At 43.4% G+C, this 24,783-nt stretch overlaps 1 protein-coding gene across 1 annotated transcript in view; it reads right to left on the reverse strand.

Annotated features, from left to right (window-relative positions):
• LOC126288323 (zwei Ig domain protein zig-8-like) overlaps nt 1–24,783 on the reverse strand; it is a 143,332-nt gene that overhangs the window by 84,848 nt on the left and 33,701 nt on the right. The gene's annotated exons all lie outside the window — the stretch shown is intronic.

Below are 24,783 nucleotides of genomic sequence, written 5' to 3' on the forward strand. Positions count from 1 at the left end.
AACGGCCTTGATACGCCTGGGCATAGAGTCAAACAGAGCTTGGATGGCGTGTACAGGTACATCTGCCCATGCAGCGTCAACACGATACCACAGTTCATCAAGAATAGTGACTGGTGAATTGTGACGAGTCAGTTTCTCTGCCACCGTCGACAAGACATTTTCAATTGGTGAGAGATGTGGAGAATGTGCTGACCAGGGCAGCAGTCGAACATTTTCTGTATCCAGAAAGGCCCGTGCATGACCTGCAACATGCGGTCGTGCAATATCCTGCTGAAATGTAGGGTTTTGCAGGGATCGAGTGAAGGGTAGAGCTACAGGACGTAACACATCTTAAATGCAACGTCCGATATTCAAAGTGCAATCAAGTCGAATAAGAGGTGACCGAGACGTGTAACCAATGGCACCCTATACCATCACGCCGGGTGATACGCCAGTATGGCGATGACCAGTACACGCTTCCAATGTGCGTTCACCGCGATGTCGCCAAACACGGATGCGACCATCATGATGCTGTAAACAGAACCTGGATTCATCTGAAAAAATGACGTTTTGCCTTTCGTGCACCCATATTCGTCGTTGAGTACACAATGAAAGGCGCTCCTGTCTGTGATGCAGCGTCAAGGGCAACCGCAGCCATGGTCTCCGAGCTCATAGTCTACGCTGCTGCAAACGTCGTCGAACTGTTCGTGCAGATGGTTGTTGTCTTGCAAACGTAACCATCTGTTGACTCAGGGATCGAGTCGTGAATGCACGATTCGTTACAGCCATGCGGATACGATGCCTGTCATCTCGACCGCTAGTGATACGATGCCATTGGGATCCAGCACGGCGTGCCGTATTACCCTCCTGAACCCACTGATTTCATATTCTGCTAACAGTCATTGGATCTCGACCAACGCGAGCAGGAAAGTCACGATACGATAAACCGCAGTCATGACAGGATACAATCCGACCTTTATCTAAGTCGGAAACGTGATGGTACGCATATCTCCTCCTTACACGACGCATCACAACAACGTTTCACCAGGCAACGAGTGTCAACTGCTGTTAGTGCATGAGAAATCAGTTGGAAACTTTCCTCATGTCAGCACGTTGTAGGTGTCGCCACCGGTGCCCACCTTGTGTGAATGCTCTGAAAAGCTAATCATTTGGCGATCACTGCATCTTTTCCGTGTCGGTAAAATTTCGCGTTTGTAGAACGTCATATTCGTGGTGTAGCAATTTTAATGGCCAGTAGTGTAGAAAACGCCGTCTTCGCGAATGGGCAGCGCATCTAGCATAGAAAGACAAAGAAGATTAAGAATATCAGAAAGAGAATGCCAACGTATCTAAAATCATAACTGGCGCAGTAGCAGATAGAGCAAAGGATTTCTCCTGTCTATGGATCCGTATTAAACTAGATGGTAAAAGAAAAGAAGTAAAGTACCGAACTAGGCAGGCACGGGTGGCGAAAGCTTTCTTCAGTACATGATACCTGCAGTAGTATTAGGTATGGGTATGGTAATACTGAAGGAATTTCTGATTGTCCGAAGAAGCTTTGCTTGGTAATTTGGAATAACACAGGTTCTGAAATTACATATTTATCTGCTGACACCAGGCAAGCGACTGCTAAGCAACATTTCTCCCTGTACTAGAATATAGGTAATGGATGTACGAGAGCAAGTTGTAGACATGTGGTCACGACATATGGAAGTTTGGATAAGACCATGAGTTGTACTGGGGTAACCAAATGTTAAGATGACCACTCGAAATAAGCGGGAGACCCATGTTCGAGATGCTGGCTGGCATAAATTTTCACTGTCATTCCTTTAAAAATTTTCACTGTCATTCAATTATACGATTTGTGATTAGAAAGTTTTAAGAGTGGATCCTCTACTGCTTACTGGTTTGGCGGGCAGGTACACGGTGGGTTGGGAGTGATTGTCTTGTCCTTGAATGCTCTCTGACAGGAAACCGGGTTTCGTTTATTCATTTAGTTCTGGCGGGTCTGTTAGCGCTTGTTGTCGGATTCTGTCAGCGTGAAAAGGGACGTAAAAATTGAGCAACGAGTTGTTTACAATTTTGTTTTAAAACAGGGAAATAAGCTTCTGATACTTACGTACCAGTAAAAACGGCTTTTGGAGATAGTTGTAGAAGCCAGTGAAATGTTTTTGTCTGGTTGAACAGATTTAAAAATGGCAACGAATCATTTGATGGTAAACCACGGTCCGGCCGTCCTTCCTCCTCAAAAACGGATGAAAATGTTGTGAAAGTTTACGAGTTAGTGCACACTCATCGTAGGCTTACAATTAGGGAGATGGCTGAGGAACTTAATTTAATTTTCTATGCAATTCAGTCAGTCTTAACTGAAGATCTGAACAGCCGTCGAGTGTCTGCAAAATTCATTCCAAAAGTGTTGCCAAGTGACCAGAGACAATACCGGCTTGATGTGAGCCAATAACTGGTTAATTGTACTAAAAAGGACCAGCTTTGTTAATTAGGGTAATTACAGGTGACGAATCGTGGGTATATGGATATTATCCTGAAACCGAGGTGTAGTCTTCGCAGTGGAAGACTCCAGGTTCACTACGAACGAAAAAAGGGCGATAGAGTTGGTCGAAGGTAAAGACAAAGTTGGTGATGTTTTTCGATTCTGCCGGTATTGTGCATCATTAATTTAGCCCTAGAGGACAGGCAATTAACCAGGATTACTAAAAATGTGTCCTTCAGTGTTAGTGCGAAAAGGTGCAGAAGAATAGGCCAGCATTGTGGAAAGACAAGAGTTGGGTGCTACATCATGACAATGCTCTGGCTCATGGTGCCTTCTCTATCGTTGAATTTTTGACCAAATTCAAAATTCCTGTGCTTCTACAACCACCATATTCCTCTGATTTGGCCACTGTGGACTTCTAACTGTTTCCTAAACTGAAATTTTCACTGAAAGGGAAGTGATTTGAGTCGATCGAAGACACCGAGGCAAATACGGAGAGGGTTCTTAACACAATTCAGGAAAAAGAATTCCAGGTATGTTTGCAAAAGTGGACACACCGTAGGAGTTGCTGTGTTCAGTCAGAAGGGCACTATTTTGAAGGAGATGCATTACAATAGCATCTGAGTACTACAAGCCCATTCTTAAAACTTTCCAATTACACCCCGTACAGCTAATGGTTGTCCCTATTCGCAAATGCGAATACATGTCGTGGATCGAATGAGAGAGCCCACATGTTATAACGTCGCAGTCACATCTGTCTGCGGCCGGCCGGTACGCAAAGCATAGCATAGCATGGTTTCGACATGAACTCTGAATTAACGGAAACGAGGAGAAGAAGTAAATGGATATATTTAGAAAGATATGCTATCGAAAAATGTTACAAACAAAGAGTAGAGATGAAGTGCGAAGTATCTGATGTGCAGTTCAGATACCCACATTACTGTTTCTGACCACCTACGTAAATGGTGTTAGATATCTGCTTCACTCGCTATAGTTTCGTATAGTTCCGATAAGTGGAGGCGCTGTATGTAGCCTTCAAGATGGCGTCCGAAACGGAGGTGCGTTCCAAGCACGGAGCTACCTTCTTTTTTATTTTTTGGAGAAAAACCAGATCATATTAGATGTTGATAGGAGCTTGCAGTGTTTCTATGAGGACCTGGTGATGAACAAAAGCACAATGAGTCGTTGGGCAATGCGTGCCTGTTATCATCGCAACATCGTCGCGCTAACCTATCGGATCTCGTGCGTGCATTCAATTATACGGCTCATGGTTGTCCATATTCACAACTGCGAATACGTTTCATGTATTTCATAACGACTGAAGTCGCCGCAGTGCCTCTATCTCTACCCTGTACCTCTACGAAATTGGAAATGATTTGGGTGAAGGTCACGGTTGAAGCAGGCTCAGACATGGTAACTGGATGTCTCTATAGGTCCCCGGACTCATCAGCTGTTGTGGCTGAGCACCTGAAGGATGATTTGGAAAAATTTTCTATTAGATTTCCCCACCGTGATATGGTTCTGGGTGGAGATTTTTATTTGCCGGATACAGACTGGGAGACTCAAAGGTTCATAACGGGTGGCACGGACAAAGAATCCAGTGAAATATTTTTAAGTGCTTTATCTGAAAACGACCTTGAGCAGTTAAACAGAGAACGGACACGTGGCGACAATATACTAGAACTTCTGGTGACAAACAGACCCGAACTATTTGAAACAGTTAATGCAGAACAGGGAATCAGCGATCGTAAAGCGGTTACCGCATCGATGATTTCAGCCGTAAATAGAAATATTAAAAATGGTAGGAAGATTTTTCTGTTTAGCAAAAAATGGTTCAAATGGCTCTGACCACTATGGGACTTAACATCTATGGTCATCAGTCCCCTAGAACTTAGAACTACTTAAACCTAACTAACCTAAGGACATCACACAACACCCAGCCATCACGAGGCAGAGAAAATCCCTGACCCCGCCGGGGATCGAACCCGGGAATCCAGGCGTGGGAAGCGAGAACGCTACCGCACGACCACGAGATGCGGGCTTTGTTTAGCAAAAGTGACAAAAAAGTAGATTACAGAGTACCTGACGGCTAAACATAAAAGTTTTGTCTCAAGTACAGATTGTGTTGAGGATCAGTGGACGAAGTTCAAAACCATCGTACAAGAAGCGTTATGTGCCAAGCAAGATCGTAAGAGATGGAAAAGAGCCACCGTGGTACAATAACCGAGTTAGAGAACTGCTGCGGCAGCAAAGGGAACTTCACTGCAAACATAAACATAGCCAAAGCCTTACAGACAAACGAAAATTGCGCGAAGCGAAATGTAGTGTGAGGAGGGCTATGCGAGAGGCGTTCAATGAATTCGAAAGTAAAGTTCTAGGTACTGACTTGGCAGATAATCCTAAGAAATTTTGGTCTTATGTCAAAGCGGTAGGTGGATCAAAACAAAATGTCCAGACACTCTGTGACCAAAATGGTACTGAAACAGAGGATGAGAGACTAAAGGCCTCAATACTAAATGTCTTTTTCCAAAGCTGTTTCACAGAGGAAGACTACACTGTAGTTCCTTATCTAGATTGTCGCACAGATGACAAAATGGTAGATATCGAAATAGACGAACGAGGGACAGAGAAACAATTAAAATCGCTCAAAAGAGGAAAGGCCGTTTGACCTGATGGGATACCAGTTCGATTTTACACAAAGTACGCTAAGGAACATGCCCCCCTTCTTGCAGCGGTGTACCGTAGGTCCCTAGAAGAGCGTAGCGTTCCAAAGGATTGGAAAAGGGCACAGGTCATCCCCGTTTTCAAGAAGGGACGTCGAACAGATTTGCAGAACTAAAGACCTATAAAGCGTTACGGAGATGATAGATAAACTCCAGTGGAAGAGTCTGCAGGAGAGACTCGGTACGGCCTTTTGTTGAAGTTTCGAGAACATAATTTCACCGAAGAGTCAAGCAGTAATTCGGAATAACACAGGCACTCCTCCATCGTATTTATCCACCAACATTCGGCAAGCGGCTTTTAAGTAAAATATATTCCCCGTTCATGAATATCCATAATGAATATACTAGTACAATGTGTAGACCGATGATTGAAGACTTATAGTAGTGTGCGTCTGGCTTTGAGCCGTGAACGGCTTGAAAAATGTTAAGGCGACCACTCGCGATAAGCGGTAAATCCGAGTAGGAGTCCCGTTCCGTCTCAGATTTTCAGCCGGCCGCGGTGGCCGAGCGGTTCTAGGCGCTCAGTTCGGAACCGCGCGACCGCTACGGTCGCAGGTTCGAATCCTGCCTCGGGCATGGATGTGTGTGATGTCCTTAGGTTAGTTAGGTTTAAGTAGTTCTAAGTTCTAGGGGACTGACTACCTCAGAGCCATTTGAACCAATCAGATTTTCATTGCCATCATTCTGTTATACAGCTGATGCTTATCCATACTGGCTACGGTGAATACATTTCATGTGTTTCACAATGGTTACGGTCGCTACACCGGTAGCGTATGTCGGAATAACACAGGTAATGGAATATCGTATCGTACTCTCAATCGAGGTTATCAACGGATCGGAATCAAATACCTCGCCGCAAGACAGGTCGTCTCTGTTTGTAGTGCCCAACCAAGGATGCACTCCACAGAAAGCAGTACGTGATGATGGGGAGGTTATTGTTGGAGCAAGCCGTCGACTCTGACTTCGACCAGTGGAGTGGTACCAGGTAAATATGGAAGATCCCTCAGTAAGGTAGCGTAAGGCCGTCGGATTGGACGGACGTCATGTTGATGAATACGGCTTTGTTGTAGGCTGCAGTAAGTAATGGAAGATGAAGAAGCTTGCACAGGATAGAGTAGCATGGAGAGCTGCATCAAACCAGTCTCAGGACTGAAGACAACAACAACAGCCAACGAGTGGGGAATACTAAGATATATTGGGAGCCTAAATAAAGCAAAACTGCATTCAGAAAAGCTTGGAAAATAAGCTGTGTTGCTTTTTGAATGCCCCTCGTAGAGACATCGAAATTAGTCGTAGTGTAAAGTGCTGTAGTGCTGAGCAACTGGTAGTCTCAAACTCTTTATATAGTGAACATTAACAAAACTGATAATTTTCAGGGACGCTTTCCTGACAGGAAATGGAAAAAAAGGTAATATGAACACACATCAGGAAATGAATCGTTGCCACGATGTAAGACGTTGACGAATCTCAGTTCCTCTGACCACGTGACATATTTTCCTTGCGTGTTACACCTGACAGGAACAATAGCTGTTGTCATCAGGGTAATGAAATTGTACTTAATATATGAAGATGGTATCTGTTCTTTTGGGCATGTCCGAAAAATCAGATACCTTCATCATGTATATGTAATTAAGGCTCACCGACCATTTGACCTTCTTCTTCTGTGCGAATACAGAAACAGTGACCGAGCTCTTACGGAAATCGGCAGTAAAGCCGCAAGTAATGAGCATAATGGGCAGAGACGCTATGAATATAGTGTGGCACAATAAGTTGAGGATGTGGGTCTCACGTGAGGCGTGTCCGAGATAAGTCCCTGCAGTCGAATTGTTCCTCTGTGTCCTCGGTGGCTCAGATGGATAGGGCATCTGCCATGTAAGCAGGAGATTCCGGGTTCGAGCCACGGTCGGAGAACACATTTTCAACTGTAAGCAGCTAGGGGGGTCATCATTTAATTGTAATTGTACTTCGGCTTACACCATGGTTGACAGGACAGTTGTCTAGAGTTTCTACTAGTAAATAACAGATTTCGGTTCTCAGTCGTCCTTTTGAGATTTTATTGGCACACCTAGATTTCAGGTAGAAACTAGCCATTCCCAATGCACTATCATTTTTTTTATCAATGCATGTAATGCCTGTTGGTCGGGCTTCATCAAATGGCCCTGAGCACTATGGGACTTAACATCTGTGGTCATCAGTCCCCTAGAACTTAGAACTACTTAAACCTAACTAACCTAAGGACATCACAAACATCCATGCCCGAGGCAGGATTCGAACCTGCGAGGGCTTCATCCACAGTTCATCGCGGCAGATTATTACTGCTCTGAGCCTGTGAACGTGTATCTCGATAACGGCGACCCTAGTCAGTTGGCTGCGTGCTATGGTCGTGAGCATCCACAGAAAGAGGTAGGAGGATAGTGAAACTACCACTATGCGGTAAATGGTTGCACGTCAACGAATGTTTATGGTGATCTGTGACATCTCTGCCGAAAGACGACACTGCTGGTGCACACGAAAGTGTTTCGCAGCACGTCGTTCATCGTACATCGTTGATTATGGAGCTACGTAGCAGATCTCCCCTTACGTAATCTCACTTGGACCCAACGACATTTTCAACTACGATTACAGTGGGCACGAGACGATCGTGATTAACCGCCAATCAATTGGAACGCTTCGCCTCTACGATTGAATCATATTTTTGCTACACGAGGTGGCTGGTCGTCGCCACAAACGCCGTCATTCAGGTGAACGGCGGCTCGAAACGCACAGCGCGCCACGGTCGCAGGCTGGTGGGAGCAGTATTATGCCGTGGGAGACGCTCTCCTGCCTTCCCTCCCACGGGACCTACGGTAGCAATCGAAAACACACTGCCAATAGCGAAACAGCTGCATCAATTCAAGCTTGGTGTCTTCCCCCACGGTGATTCATCTTTCAGCAGTATAATTGTCCGTATCTGGGAGCCGGAACCGTACTACAGTGGTCTGAGCAGCATTGTAATGAACCCACGTTGATGTCTAGGCGACAAAATTCGCCTGATGTAAACCCTACAGAACCCCATCTGGGTCTCTACTGGACGCCATCACTACGTACGCAAATCAGTGACCCATTATTTACGCAAATTACATTACGAGCGTAGACGTCTAATGCCAGATACCTTCACAAACCTACCAATAAAGAGTCGACATCCTGATACGCAGAATCAGTGATGCATTTCGTTCCAAAGGAGGACAAAGGAGCCAATAAACAGGTGGTCATAATGCTTTGGCTGATCAGTGTATCAAAATCAATGGTCGTCACCCAGTTTCGCTCTAGATCCAATAGAGACACGGGTTTTGGAACTTCGGGCTGCATATGAACCGATCCTATCATAAAAATGTAAGTATGTTATGAACCCCTAATAGACTAGGTACGGTAATGGCGCGATGTATTTGCCACCGGCTCCCAAGTACTGTTCGTTAACAGTCAAAACCATTCGAGACACTTGGTGTCGACTATTCTTTGTTTCAGATTATTGCTACCATCAACGACGCCAAAACTGCAACACTGCAATTTCCTTGACAAAAGTTGATTTGTTGTCTGCGAGCGGAGGAATTGTACTTACTTGTAACTGCCTTATACAATATGAGACAGGTTCACAAATGTTTACTAAATGCTTCGAATGCCATGTTCCTTCCACTCAATGCGTTGTATTACAACAGCCTTAATTCATTTTCATATTACTTGCTACAAGCGTCTTCTGCATTTTACGATGATCGTCTCTGTAACTTGCATTCGCGAATCCATGTTTCTTCTGTGTCAGAATTTGTATCATAGCAGCTGCTGAGTAAAAGACGTGCACGTCCTTGAGTTGTCAGTACTGGAAAAAAATGATAAAATTCTCCCTCTTTCACAATCTCTGACACCGCAATCGTCGCGCTCTTAACTCATTTGTCCTTAACGCAAGCGGTAACTTTACTTAGCTCTTGGCCAAATCAACCAATGTCAGTTAAAATTAAACATATCTTAAAATATTACTGTCTCTATAAGTATTTCTGTGTGATACTGAAAAAGAAAATTACGCTCTTTGAGATCTTAATGTTCGTTAACGTTAGTTAACGATTCTGGATTCGGTCGTTGACTGCTACATGCATATTATTATAAAACTCGTCTGAGGACACAGAGCTCATGAATACTGCAGTTTGATACCCTCTAACCGAACGTCGTCTCCCTGTTTTCTATTATCTACTTGATATATAAGCATTTATACCTCCCATTTCAGCGTATGTTTACTGCATTCGTAAGAGCTCCATTATTCACGTATTTCTGGGACTGTTTGAGTATTTAGTCCACAGGTATTTAAGTAGAGTTGTGCTGCTCCCTTGCGTTCTTAATCTATTATCACACCTGAATTCCCTTGTGACTGTGAAGACACGGTGGAATTACGCCCTGTGGTAGGAGATGAATTGGATACTTTAGGCACGGTCACAGCAGGAAGTAAGGCAATGGATGCTTGTTTACAGTTATGCAGCTTACAGTGAGGTTTCACTTTTCTCAAAGACCCTATTACTTTGATGATGGTTCTAATGCTACCGTACCACTAGGGATATTAAGTTATGTAACCATACCGTTTACAAGTAGAAGTTAATTTGAAATATTGACAGTTATAATCTTATTTTAATAACTAATTGGCGTCTTCCTCAGACACTGACTCTAAAAGCACCGTATCGTACACACAAAGATATTAACTAGAAGGAGAACCTTAGTACAAGATGGATGAGATTAGTTGACACTTGCTACAGAACATATGAGTAGTTACGTTTCAACTGTAAAAGGCAGTAGAGTAATAAACAGGAGGGGAGACGGAAGTGATTAAGGAGGATACGTACAAGAAGGAAGCCTAAGGCACTGCCAACCAATTCGGCTCTCATTTGGCACTTCATTTATGTACAAGCTAAAATGAAAGACTAAGGTATTTTAGCTCAATACCCAGCGTATTCGAGAAAACCACTGCTATTCATTGCGGGCAGTTGACTTAGTATTGACGATGTCATTGTTAACTGAAAACTGAGAATGTTTCTTAGAAATTTACGACTATCGCTTTTATGTCCACAAGGTAAACGCTGCTTAACGAAAGCGCTGCTGGTGTAGCGATTAAGGCATCTGGGCTAAGAACAAAGAACCTGTGTTCGGTTTTCAGTTGCATTTCGCAGTTTTCTGTTATTCATTTATGTTTTTTTGTATCCAAATTGGCAGGTACCAGAGGATTAATAATGTAAGTAAATCACTAAAAATTATGCTAATAATTTCCTCAAACGACTTAGATTCGTCGTTTGACAACAGTTCCGACTAACTACTGCGGCTTGTAGAAGACGTAAACCATTTAACGGACTCGTTAAAAATATTTACCTCACTTGCTTCAAATACAGGAAAATGAGAAATTGAGTTTACAAAACATATCTCGAGAACGTTTTATAACCATTTGTTGCTGATGAGTTTGGACTCAGGTTATATTCAAAATGGTTCAAATGGCTCTGAGCACTATGGGACTTACCATCGATGGTCATCAGTCCCCTAGAACTTAGAACTACTTAAACATAACTAACCTAAGGACATCACGAAGCAGAGAAAATCCCTGACCCCGCCGGGAATCGAACCCGGGAACCCGGGCGTGGGAAGCGAGAACACTACCGCACGACTACGAGATGCGTGCCAGTTTATATTAAAGGGTTGGACTACAAATATAGCATGTTTAAGTATGACGAGCATCTAGCGACGTGCACACCAAAGTAATCTGGCCAAAAAGCACGCATGTGTGTCAACTTTGTGATGTTTACTTTTATCGCCAAGCTAAAGACTGTATTTTGAGGTTTCAGTATTACATTGTGCTTCTGGGAACCCAGTGGGAACTGAGTAGTCACGCGATAATAACAACGATGCATAGCGTAATTCATGATCAATTTTCAGTATAGATTTTTCGGGTGAAGTTGTCATATGCGTTGAAAGCATCAAAATTAGGTCGCGAAAAAGAAATACTTTTGAATGTAAACCAAGTCTGTTTCCATGTGAAATGTTGAACAAATCATATGGCAGTGTATGATGCTTTATCATTGTTATCGTAGTAGATACACTGATTTACAAGGATTCGAACCAGATAGAAAAATATTGAAGACAAGTTGAAACTAGTCAGACGACTGATTGATTAAACAGGGAAGGCTCTGAGAAATGACAGGAACATTGGTTCTTCACATGATTTTGTCTCCATTGTGCTCTTAGTTAGGATGATACGTACTTTAACACACTCGCCGAATTATCCAAGGCACTTTAAAACTTTTGCTGTGTTCCGCCCTATCTACTCTTTTACCAAACCATTTTTCAAAGCCTTTATTTTGATTTAATATCTTTATGAATTGGTTTTAATTAGTGTCGGACGGCGACATGGAAAATGAAGTATCCTAGATGTAAAAGCATATTTATGAGTTGTAGCCACGCAGTTATGTTTAACATAGTACCACTACAGTCCTTGGCTACTGATTTCCTGCTGGATACCTCTTTTTTACTTTCATATGAGATACACGGCAGTATTAACAAGTTTTCCAGTCTCATTTTGACGTGACATTTATCAAATTACTCTTACAACGTGAAGACAGTTAATAACAGGAACCAACTGAAATGTCAAAATAAATATAGACAGCTGCCATTCAGGCATTTATTTAAATGCGTAACAGCTGCTCACTATCTCCGACAAAAAGTAATATTCTGTAAATTTCTTCAGCAGGATTCAAGACACAAAGAACTGGCCTTCTTAAATTAGGAATACAGCAATAAAAGACTACAAATATATGCTTGTAACTCGTTTGTCTTTCATAGATTTTGTTTAGTTATTTTCCGCCAAAGGTTTAGCGATCTGACAAACAGCTTCCATCCATTACACAATCGTCACTCTATTTAGGCTTTAAAAAGTTCTATCTTGTGGATCAGTGATAACTGGAGAGCGATTTCAGTTTCCTACGGAGTTAGCTTAAGAAAATGAGACGATATAAGTAGAAAAAGCTTGCGGTATTACGATCAAGAACGCTATCGGCTATAGCCGTTCGTTAGTGACGGTTTCTGGAATGTTCTTTCTTGCCTCTGCCTCCAAATGATCACTTCGCAAACGATCTGTACTTTCGCCGGCAGACTCTTAACCTACCATACGGAAGGATTAACATCTCACCTCTCACTCTAGCCACAAATGGCACAAGTCGCTGTGGAAGTGTGGAGAACTGGAGATGAACGGTGGGTTGACGACGAGCTCATTAGAGATGACTCATTGATTTGAACAGTTCATCAACGTAGAAGGAAATCTTTAGTAACATTTCAAAGGAACGGCCCTCGTATTCACCTCAATCGTTTAACGCAAAAGTACAGAAACATACATCATAATGGCAGGACTACGATTTTAACCACAGTCCTCAGAAAAGCTGGTCCAATTCGTTAATCGCTGCGCCACCTCGCTCAGTATTCCAAATGAAGAAACAGGAACTGTAAAGTATTGTTGGAAGGAAGTTATCACCACTGAACCACTTGAAGTGGTGAACCGAGTGTACAGTTATGGATGTACGACGGTTACACAAAAGTACAGAAACGCCACGAAATATGCATGCTTAAACATAAAAGCATATGTTGGCCAAGACTGTAGGTTGCGTTGTAGTGTTTGACCGCAAACGCTACCTTAATGTCCTAAATACGTAGCACGAATTAGTTTTAGTCAGAACAATTTTGTATGTACTAGGATATTACCATTCGTATACACTCATTGCAAAAACTTTTTGATGTCAGCTGTACAATTTATTAGGGCACACAAAACTTTGTGCCGAACGGGGACCCGAACCGGGATTTCTAGTTTCCACCGAGTGCTCGCCAAATCCACTCCGGCTACACGTGCACGCCTCCTCTACAAGGCAAAACACCGTATGTCATGTCCTCCTTATCTATTACGCTAGTACTTTGTTATGCTCTCACACAGATGGACACATTTCTGTTACTGGTCTCTTTAAGGACATTGTACTGCGACATAAGACAATATACAGCATGAGTCATTGTTACCACCAACAATAACTCCGAAAGTACGATAGCAACTGAAACGTTTATGGGACAAAAGTTACGTGGGACAACGGGGGCCATAATATGACGTTGGTTTTTTGTTGCTAGGTGGGGTCGCTTCAGAGAAATTAAGGTCAACTTTTTTTAATTGGATGCTATAGTTTGGTACTTACACTCCTGGAAATTGAAATAAGAACACGGTGAATTCATTGTCCCAGGTAGGGGAAACTTTATTGACACATTCCTGGGGTCAGATACAACACATGATCACACTGACAGAACCACAGGCACATAGACACAGGCAACAGAGCATGCACAATGTCGGCACTAGTACAGTGTATATCCACCTTTCGCAGCAATACAGGCTGCTATTCTCCCATGGAGACGATCGTAGAGATGCTGGATGTAGTCCTGTGGAACAGCTTGCCATGCCATTTCCACCTGGCGCCTCAGTTGGACCAGCGTTCGTGCTGGACGTGCAGACCGCGTGAGACGACGCTTCATCCAGTCCCAAACATGCTCAATGGGGGACAGATCCGGAGATCTTGCTGGCCAGGGTAGTTGACTTACACCTTCTAGAGCACGTTGGGTGGCACGGAATACATGCGGACGTGCATTGTCCTGTTGGAACAGCAAGTTCCCTTGCCGGTCTAGGAATGGTAGAACGATGGGTTCGACGACGGTTTGGATGTACCGTGCACTATTCAGTGTCCCCTCGACGATCACCAGAGGTGTACGGCCAGTGTGGGAGATCGCTCCCCACACCATGATGCCAGGTGTTGGTCCTGTGTGCCTCGGTCGTATGCAGTCCTGAATTTGGCGCTCACCTGCACGGCGCCAAACACGCATACGACCATCATTGGCACCAAGGCAGAAGCGACTCTCATTGCTGATGACGACACGTCTCCATTCGTGCCTCCATTCACACCTGTCGCGACACCACTGGAGGTGGGCTGCACGATGTTGGGGCGTGAGCGGAAGACGGCCTAACGGTGTGCGGGACCGTAGCCCAGCTTCATGGAGACGGTTGCGAATGGTCCTCGCCGATACCCCAGGAGCAACAGTGTCCCTAATTTGCTGGGAAGTGGCGGTGCGGTCCCCTACGGCACTGCGTAGGATCCTACGGTCTTGGCGTGCATCTGTGCGTCGCTGCGGTCCGGTCCCAGGTCGACGGGCACGTGCACCTTCCGCCGACCACTGGCGGCAACATCGATGTACTGTGGAGACCTTACGCCCCACGTGTTGAGCAATTCGGCGGTACGTCCACCCGGCCTCCCGCATGCCCACTATACGCCCTCGCTCAAAGTCCGTCAACTGCACATACGGTTCACGTCCACGCTGTCGCGGCATGCTACCAGTGTTAAAGACTGCGATGGAGCTCCGTATGATACGGCAAACTGGCTGACACTGACGGCGGCGGTGCACAAATGCTGCGCAGCTAGCGCCATTCGACGGCCAACACCGCGGTTCCTGGTGTGTACGCTGTGCCGTGCGTGTGATCATTGCTTGTACAGCCCTCTCGCAGTGTCCGGAGCAAGTATGGTGGGTCTGACACACCGGTGTCAATGTGTTCTTTTTTCCATTTCCAGGAGTGTATTTTCTGATAGCGGCTACCGAGACGAATCCAATGTTGTGTAACAGTAAGGTCTTTAAAGGTAAACGAAAGTCACAGACGTGGTATGAACGTCCATTCACAGAACGTGTTAGAAGTGATGACCATTGGTCTCAATGCAATGCTGCCATTTTCTTATCATGGATCGAGTGGTATTCCTCATCACATCGCCACTTATCGAAGCATATGCTTTGACAGTTATCTCTCGCTTATCTTCAGGTGTAGTTAGAACGTCTTTATGAACAATGTCTCTTACGAATCTCCACAAGAAAAAATGCAGAGGCGTCAAGTCTGGCGAACGAGCCGGCAATGACACATCTCCGCCACCTCCACTCTAATAACATGGAAATTGTCACTGCTCATCATTTCTCGCCATCAGCGAAATATGTGCCGGATACCCATCGTGTTGATACCACATTCTGTTCCTAAAGGTATTTATTCCAATATTTCTTGCAGGAATGTGGTGTACTGCCTACTATTAAGCTTTCCTTCGCTGATATAAGGGCCTATAATTCTGTCGTCCAGAATCCCACACCATACATTCAGTGACCCCTGGGTTTGGTGTGCAAATTGCCGTAGCCATCATGGATTTTCAGTTTTCCAATAATGCATGTTATTCAAATTAGCATTTCCATTGTTCTTGAATGCAGCCTCGTCAGTAAGTAAATGTGTCATCCCTCTGAATCTGAAGTTGAGCCCATCAGCAGAATCCAATGAGACATATGATATGGATTATATTTATGGCGATGAAGAACACGTACAACGCTACTCTGGCTCATGTGAGATTCCCCTGCGATTTGACGTGAACTAACACAAGGATCTCGAACCACAGCGGCAACAGTACTAATTTCCGTTTCCTCGTTAGTAATTTTCCTTTTGCCCAATATGTTTCTGTTGTGTTAAAGGTCCAATTGTTCTCAATTTATAATAAATCTATTTATATATAGGACATGTACGGTGTCAACGTTGAGATTATAAGTCTCTAGCCCTTACTGAGTTTCGTTGGCATTCCACGAAAATGAGAAGCACATCGACTTGTTCTTCGAAGGAATACATCGGCCGCATTCGCTTGATTCGACGATATTAATCTTACCGTTCCTATTAGTGCTCTATTGCGAAACCATCGAATGGTATTTATATGTAAATGGCACTTTAGATGGATAAGCCGTATTGGGTGAATATTTACTATTTGCACGATATATGAGAGAGAATTGTCAGAGCACTTGATTCGGTAAGTACTGACGTGATAAGGAATACTATTCAATCCATGATCAGAAGATTGCAGCACTGCATTTATACCAATGGTCATCACTTCGAACACCTTCTGTAAATGGATGTTCATGCCACCATTTTTACCTTCGTTGACCGTCAAAGACCTTACTGTTACACATCATTGGATTGGTCTCGACAGCTGCTATCAGAAAATCAGTACCAAACTATAGCATCCCACTTAAAAAAAACAAAGTGGACTCTGTGAAGCGACCCCACGTATCAATAAAAAAGTGGCAATAGTTAGTGACTCACTCTGTATAAATGCAGACATTGTGAAAGTCAGGGACATTATGTCGGAACTAGATGTATTTGAGCGCGGAAAACTTGTAGTTGCTTGTAGAGTGGACACTTTAGTAACCGTGGTACTCGTGGTGTTCGGCGTTTCAAGAGGCACCATACCGTAGATTTTTATTTATTTTTTGTCATCAGTCTACTGACTGGTTTGATAAGGCCCGCCACGAACTCCTTTCCTGTGCTAACCTCTTCATCTCAGAGTAGCACTTGCAACCTACGTCCTCAATTATTTGCTTGACGTATTCCAATCTCTGTCTTCCTCTACAGTTTTTGCCGGAGATATATACCGGAGATATATACCACATAAAGGTAAGCGGAGATACATCGTCCGCTAAGCCGTAATGCCGGTGAATGAGTGTGTGTCGAGTGATCGCGACAGACGGTCATGATGAGAACTGTGACGAGAAATTAGACGACGACAGCTGCAAAAGCAGCTGCAAAACTCAATTTGGCACTGCTGAACTCCGTCAAAACAGAACGAAGGAAAACCCATTACAAGGGATTTCCAAAACCACTTATCTGTGACGCAAAGTTTCGTAACTGGAAAAAGTCGTGCTGCAACGATAAAACCTGGGCTATGGACAGTAGTTTTTTTTTTTTTACATTTTATTGGCTGCCATTAGTAAATAGCCTGCCACCTATTTTCTAAGACAGCTGGTGTTTTTATAATATTAAACTGTTCACAGACAATACAGAAGCTTGTTTGATGTCTCCTTACTGTAACGAAGTTTAACAATCTTGCAATTTTAAATACTTATAAACATGAACTACATGCGAACGTAAATACTTAATATTAACTATTAAAGTATTAGGAAGACAGGTAATTATCAAGACAGAAATGGGTTCCGATTTACAGAATGCCACCGCCGATGTAGTCCAGGAAGGAGTGCCTCAGAAAGATATTTTACTCCTACTCCGGCAGCCTCCACCAAATCTCCTACTACTCGCCAAGGCAGGGCACGTGCATCAGCAACACTGTCAATCTCTCGACAACGGATGGTGTGATTCCACATCTACGTTAGATTAATTTATATAGCAGCATGTGCTGTCCTCTTCTACGTTTCTCTTACAACCTACACTGAAGCGCCAAAGAAACTGGTATAGGAATGCGCATTGAAACACATATAATTGTAAACAGGCAGAGTATGGCGCTCCCGCCAGCAACGAGTGTACAAGAAAAAAGTGTGTGGCGCAGTTGTTAGATCGGTTACTGCTGCTACAATGGCACGACGTAAAGATTTAAGTAAGTTTGGACGTGGTGTTATAGACGACGCATGAGCGATGGGACAAAGCATCCCCAAGATAGCGATGAAGTGGATTTTTTCCGGTATGACCATTTCGCGAGTGTACCGCAAATATCAGAAATCCGGTAAAATATAAAATCTCTGACATCGCTGGGGCCAGAAAAAGATCCTGCAAAAACGGGACCAACGACAACCGAAGACAATCACTTAACGTGACAGAAGTGCAACCCTTCCTCAAAGTGCTGCTGATTTCAATGCTATGCCATCGATGAGCGTCAGCGTGCGAATCATTCAACGAAACATAATCGATATGGGCTTTCGGAGCCGAAGATCCACTCGTGTATCGTCGATGACAGCACGACACCAAGCTTTACGCCTCGCCTGGGTCCGTCAGCACCGACATAGATTATTGATGACTAGAAACATGTTGCCCGGTCGGCCGAGTCACGTTTCTAATTGTATCGAACGGATGAACGTGCAAGGGTATGGAGAAAACCTCATGAATCCATGGACTCTGCATGTCAGCAGGGGACTGTTCAAGTTGGTGGAAGTTCTATAATGCGTGCAGCTTGTTCGGCTGGAGTGATATGGGACCCCTGTTACGTCTAGATGGTACTCGGACAGGTGAAATGTACCTAAGCATCCTGTCTGATCACCTGCGTCCATTCATGTCCATTGTGCATTCAGACTTGGGCAATTCCAGCAGGATAATGCGACATCCACGCGTCTAGAATTGCTAAAGATTGGGGTCAGGAACACTATTCTGAATTTAAACCATCCGCTGGCCACCAACCTCCCAAGACTTGGGCAATATTTAGTATATCTGGGATGCCTTACTGTTCATAAGAGGCCTCCACCCTCTCGTACTCTTATGGATTTATGGACAGCCCTGCGTGATTCACGTTGCCAGTTCCCTCCAGCACTAATACATCCATTAGACACGTCCATGCCACGTCGTCTTGCGGCACTTCAGCATGCTCACTGGGGTTCTAATGATATTAATCAAGGTACCAGCTTGTTTGGATGTTCAGTATGGTATTAATGTCTTATGCCCACTCGCTTTCGTTACACTTCTGAGCCGTGGCGCCACTGAGTTAGTATGCTGTTCTGTCTCGCGCCACTGGCTCAGGTGTACTAGGGGAGAATGCCTGATTATCGGATACCTTTTTTTATGATTATATTTGAAGTACTTTACTTCACGCTATGTTAAAATAAAATAAAAAACACTTTTGCCGACGACAAGCATCCCAATACAAAATATCGTACCAAGGTTTTCATTATTCATATTATTTTGGTCACAAATTGTACATTATTTTTATTATGAGCATTTCAATCTTTGTAAATTCGGGTTCCTATTATCGGATAGTAGTCAGGATTAAGTACAATTCGTTATAAGAAGAAACATTTTTTATATTTTAAGTACTTTTAATAGATAACATACTAAAACCTTATTTACACAATATAAAGACGATATTCATTTGTTTACTGTGCATTACTTCCTTAATTTATTGCAGTGATCACGTATAAATGTTTTACATCCCTTGTTGGAAATGCCAGAACACAATTCATACTCCCAACGAAGACATGTTGTGCAGCGTGTCTACTGTTCGCCACTTGTCTCTAATTCGTAAGTGTGATTGCAATGTAGGCACTCGGCACCCGCACTGTCTTCGTCATTAGTGGAGACGAGAGGAGCACAGTCATCCTCAGATGAGGAGGAAGATGAATAACGCTGCTTCTTGTTTCCTTTTTCAGTTTTGTTGGAGGCGTTCTTGATACTGCAGCTGTTAACCTTTGCGAAGACGAACGTCCTGACAGGGTTCTGGCTGATTTTGAGTTTGATGGACCTGGTTTAGGCCTAGGCTTATCTTTCGCGCCTTGTAATTGCAACTTATCTTCAAGCGATTTCTTGAAAGGTGATCTAGTGATTGTAACAGCCATACAAGCGGGACGTGCTGTTGCATTTGTTTGGCTGACTGTCGGAGGTGGCCGTACATTGAAATTCGAAACAATTTTTTTCGTTTGGATGGGCTCTAGATGTTCAGGATCATTGTCAGGAGTATTTTCGTGTTAATCGCCCAATTGGATGAAGTCCAGATCTGAAAAAACGTTCCTGTCAAAACGGGCTACGCCGCATTTTTTTAAACCATGAATAATTTCAAGATCTGTGCACTTAGCATACGCCTTCCCCATCAGTTCCCCGACCTCATGTGATGTCAGTGCCCTAAAAGGATGGTCAGGCATCCTGGACTGTACATCTTGACCGTGATAAGTTTTTGATTTTTGAATGGTCCCTTGAAGCCTACATATAATGCCTGGAGTTTGTGTGTTGTCTGTGGTTGTAGAAACACGATTATTACTCCATGTTTCCGAGGTAGTTCAGTCACGTCGATGTTCCTCGTGTGGATGAAATGCCCGTCCAGTATCAAAATAACTGGGATTCCGCCAGATGGTTTTGTAAACTGTGAGAAGTGCTTGAATCATTCTTTAAAAATGTGGAGCTGAATCCATCCTGAGGACAACCGCCCAACAATTCCGCATTCCACTTTTTTTTTTTTTTTTTTTTTTTTTTTTTTTTTTTTTTTTTTTTTTTTTTTTTTAGGGAAGACAATCAGCGACGATACAAACATGTCAGCTGCTGTCTTGCAAGTTATCAGTGCTATCAGGGATCTCTTTCTTGTGATGACAATCATCCTACCTCATTTGTCGATTAAACTAATAAATTTTGTACGTCGATTTTGAACAATGGTTATTCCCGTTTCATCTACGTTAAACACGTTATTGGTGTATTGTTGCTGAGTGTTGTGGTTCCGTCGAGTGAACTCTCTTGTAATAAATGTTGACAAGTGATGTTTTAAGACGTCGTTTCAGAGCGGTTTTAATCAGTTTAACGTTGAAAATATTAACAGCTAACTGTCGCCACGACTTTAGTCAAAATAAAATTGTCAGAAGGGACGGTTTGGAATCCAGTCGCATCTTGGTTGCCAATTGAAATTAAGAGGTCGCTTGCTTTGAAGTAAGCCTTATTATGGACATACTGATTGCTAATCGGTTTAAGCTTCACGTACAGGTGAGCATTTTAAACCCGAACCTTTCAACATCTACCTTCAGATTAAAAGTTCAGTCATCTGTTTTGAGTAAGTGAATCCTTGTTTTCATCAGCGGTACTTATACAGTTTTCATGTGTTGCAGAGGGGCATTTAACAAGGCAGAGTGTGTCCAGCGTGGTAGTCGACATCGCTGTTTCACCCGATAATGGACGGGCTGCAGGTCCGGCCGTCTTGTAATCATTGTCATATTGTCTGCTGTTTAATAATACAGCACTTCAGATTTCTTTTGCAAAGATTAAAAGCTTTAGGCTTAAGGTCAAAAAAGAATTTGGCAAATATGTACATTTTGTTAAAGAAAATTTAATGGTTAAATGTTTCGATTATCTGGAAAATACAGTCTATGTGCTGTTAAATATACAGGTTGTTTGAAAAGAAAGTTATATTGGAGGGTTCTCCCTTCCACGTTTTCCTTAATTCTATTAAAAACCATGTATAAAATTGGACGACTACACGCTTTGTCCTTATTACATGTTTGCCTGTCTTCGCCTGTAGCCCTGTCTGATCTGCTATCGCTACTTCTGTCATCTGTCTTGCTAGTATTGGAGTTATCTGTTGCCTGCGCTCGTTGCTGCCTCTACTCTCGTCGTTGCTAGTAGTCTTTACGTAGCGCTCTGGATACTTTGTCTCTACAGTCGTTGAGATACGCCAAGAAATTCTGATCTCTGAGTGATGATGATATGTCGTTGCGTGTGTGTGCGCTGGTCGTCTTTTCCATGACCAGCGTATTGCAAAATTGCGTTCCGTGGTCGCTCCACTTCACAGGCCCCATCAGCCTCCTGACATAGAATTACACGCTGAAAATGAGTGGGATATGGCCAATGGCCGGTTAAAAATTGAACCATGCTCCCGCTGCGAGTAACACGTTTCATCCTCTGTTAGGGCAAAATGCATATAATCTATGGGGCTTTTAACGGTCCCCCTCTCTTTGCTAAGAATTCACTCCTCAGGTTTCGAGCTCTCTCAAGATCTCTGGTTCCTACCATGAGCGGTATCTGTGGCTGGTCTACACGTTTTCTGCCAATATGTCGACGCACGATACTTCATAATTATGTCTATCGGGCTCATACATCGCACCATGCATAGTGCTTCCACTGACGACTAGCCGCAGTAGCAAACTCCTGTGATCGCACCTTACCATCGAGGTTCTGCCGCGGAAGTGAGTCGATGTGGCCACACGCTGGCAGCAAAATATAACCTCGACTTGGACATTGCGCTGTGGTATGAAGTTGTGTTGTTCGTGGCAAGGTTAGGCAGTAACTTGCTTGCCCTTTCTGTAGCTATTTTTATGTATTGGTTATTGCTCAATTTCTGGCCTAGGAATGTGCTCAAATGTCTTGTAACCATAATCATTTTATGCGTTTTTAGTCCAGTGAACTCTAAGTATTTTCAACATAGTGTACAAAGTCTTAATTGTAACAACGTTGAGTTTACTTGTACAACACCAATTCCTCATGGTTTGCAATGGATCTAAGTCAGCAAGTCGGACAGATCCTGCTGCACGTTGTTTCCAACTTCGGGCCCAGTTTACTTCTCAGGAATGGACTATGGCTGGACTTCGGTGATGATTTGGCCAGACGCGGTGTTCTATTTTGTTGGCTCCAGGTTCAAAATGGCTCTGAGCACTATGGGACTTAACATCTGCAGTCATTAGTCCCCCAGAACTTAGAACTACTTAAACCTAAATAACCTAAGGACATCACACACATCCATGCCCGAGGCTGGATTCGAACCTGTGACCGTAGCAGTCGCGCGGTTCCGGACTGAGCGCCTAGAACCGCGAGACCACCGCGGCCGGCTGTTGGCTCCAGGGGTACTGTGCAAGATGGGATTACTGTCACTGATTATGTGACCATTTTGGCTGATGAGGCCGATCCCATTGTACAGTATTTGTTCCCCAGTGGCGATGTTGTGTTCCAAGACGAAAATGCTCCTGTTCACTCAGAACAGATCGTCCAAGTTTGGTTTTGTGAGCACGAGGATGAATGGTCCGATTTCCCCTGGCCGCCATACTCACCTTATCCGAATGTCACTGAACTCCTTTTAGTGGATGGAATGTAAAGAAGTGATGTGGCTTTATTAATTCTTCATAAGCTAAAACGTATTGACATGAAATTGTATCAATATAGGACGCAGACCTGAGAGACTATTAAAATGAAGTTTATGACGTCTATCAAGCAACAACTGTAAGCGAATGTGTTTCCAACATCGAGTTAGCCGCTAGTTGCGATAACAACGCCTACTAGAGCTACATTACTAGGGGATCCTAGGTTATCTCTGATGCGTTGTATGTAACGATTTTACTTATGTTTGCTGTGGGCTTCGGCGTCCTAAAGGCGTAAAAGTGTTCAGTTGGATGACAAACAATTTTCTCTAGATAAATCCAGAACTTTGAACAAGGTAAAATACTTTTCTTCGAGGAAACCTACCGACATAGTTATTGCTACGGATAGACAGCATTTCGACAGCTGTAATCCTTGAAAAATGATCATGGGTCCGAGCCCGCTTGTGGTGAGGTTTTGTACATGGAATAATTTTCTCTGTTAAAGTCGTAACACTGACTATGAACTTTCTCCTTTCACATGGAGAGCGCTATACTGCATGGTAGTCTCCAGTCAAAAGTTTCCTACTGAATCCTTTTTCGAGTTTCAGCATCAGAACAGATAGCAGCTGCAACGGCGTGGAGCATGCAGAATTCTACCTCAACCATATCCTTAATATTTTCAGCTCTATGAGATACCGAGCAGCGTATTAAACAAAGATAAACCGATATCGAAGCTGATCTATTGTTTAAAATTTTTTTTCAGTTCTCTACAGGAACATGGAAAGATCTGTATAACAGACTGTAATGAACAGCAGCTTAGTTATCTCAGTCAGCATTTAGTGAACTTCAGAGACTTAGGCTTGACAAAAGTAATATGTTAGGGTACTAAATTTCGGTAGCCATATAACTAATTACCCGAATTATATCAAGTAAATGAAATATCGCCGTTTCACTATTAAAATAGTTACCTTATCTAGTAGTCTACTTTCGAGAGAAGGTTGCGCTATTACTACACACCCCCTCCTTGCTACCTGAACTGGGCACTATTTTGCAGGTAGAGTGGTATTAGATTCCCTTGAAAACCATACACTATCTGAATTTATATCTATTCGGAGACGTCTGGATGCTGTTATCAAGCTTGGCAGTGAGTTGTGATTTTTGTGTTTGCATATGCCGTAACAGACCAACTGGTCCATGTAGGCAAGGCTCACTTCTTTTGCCACAATCTTTAAACGTAGGGACGTTAAGTGGCTCCACTTCCATGGTTCTGCTACTTAAATAATTATTTTTTTCCTTGCTGGATTAACATATTTTGGTAAGCTTTTACTAAAGCCGCGCGGGATTAGCTCAGCGGTCTAGGGCGCTGCAGTCATGGACTGTACGGCTGGTCACGGCGGAGGTTCGAGTCCTCCCTTGGGCATGGGTGTGTGTGTTTGTATTAGGATAGTTTAGGTTAAGTAGTGTGTAAGCTTAGGGACTGACGACCTTCGCAGCTAAGTCCCATATGATTTCTCACACATTTGAACACTTTGCCGGCCGGAGTGGCCTAGCGGTACTAGGCGCTTCAGTTTGTAACCGCGCGACCGATATGGTCTTAGGTTCGACTCCTTCCTCGGGTATGGATGTGTGTGATGTCCTTAGGTTAGCTAGGTTTAAGTACTTCTAAGTTCTAGGGGACTGATGACCTCAGATGTTTAAGTTCAATAGTGCTCAGAGCAATTTAAATTTAAAGTTTTCAGAGAGCTGACGATAAGAGTATCATCAGTTCTAGTAGGAATAAATATTCTAAGTTTACGATTCCGTAAAAAGGTGTGATCTGAAAAATTTTACACGTTAATAACGTTTCGTCTGTAGATTAACACACCCTATTTGAAACATCTCATTGTCGCCTTTCAGATAAGCATTTTAATTTTTCCGAAATATGATATTTTAAAAATTATTTCTTTACAAAATCATGGT

Source organism: Schistocerca gregaria, chromosome 1, assembly GCF_023897955.1.
Source record: "Schistocerca gregaria isolate iqSchGreg1 chromosome 1, iqSchGreg1.2, whole genome shotgun sequence".
NCBI classification, from domain to species: Eukaryota; Metazoa; Arthropoda; class Insecta; order Orthoptera; family Acrididae; genus Schistocerca; species Schistocerca gregaria.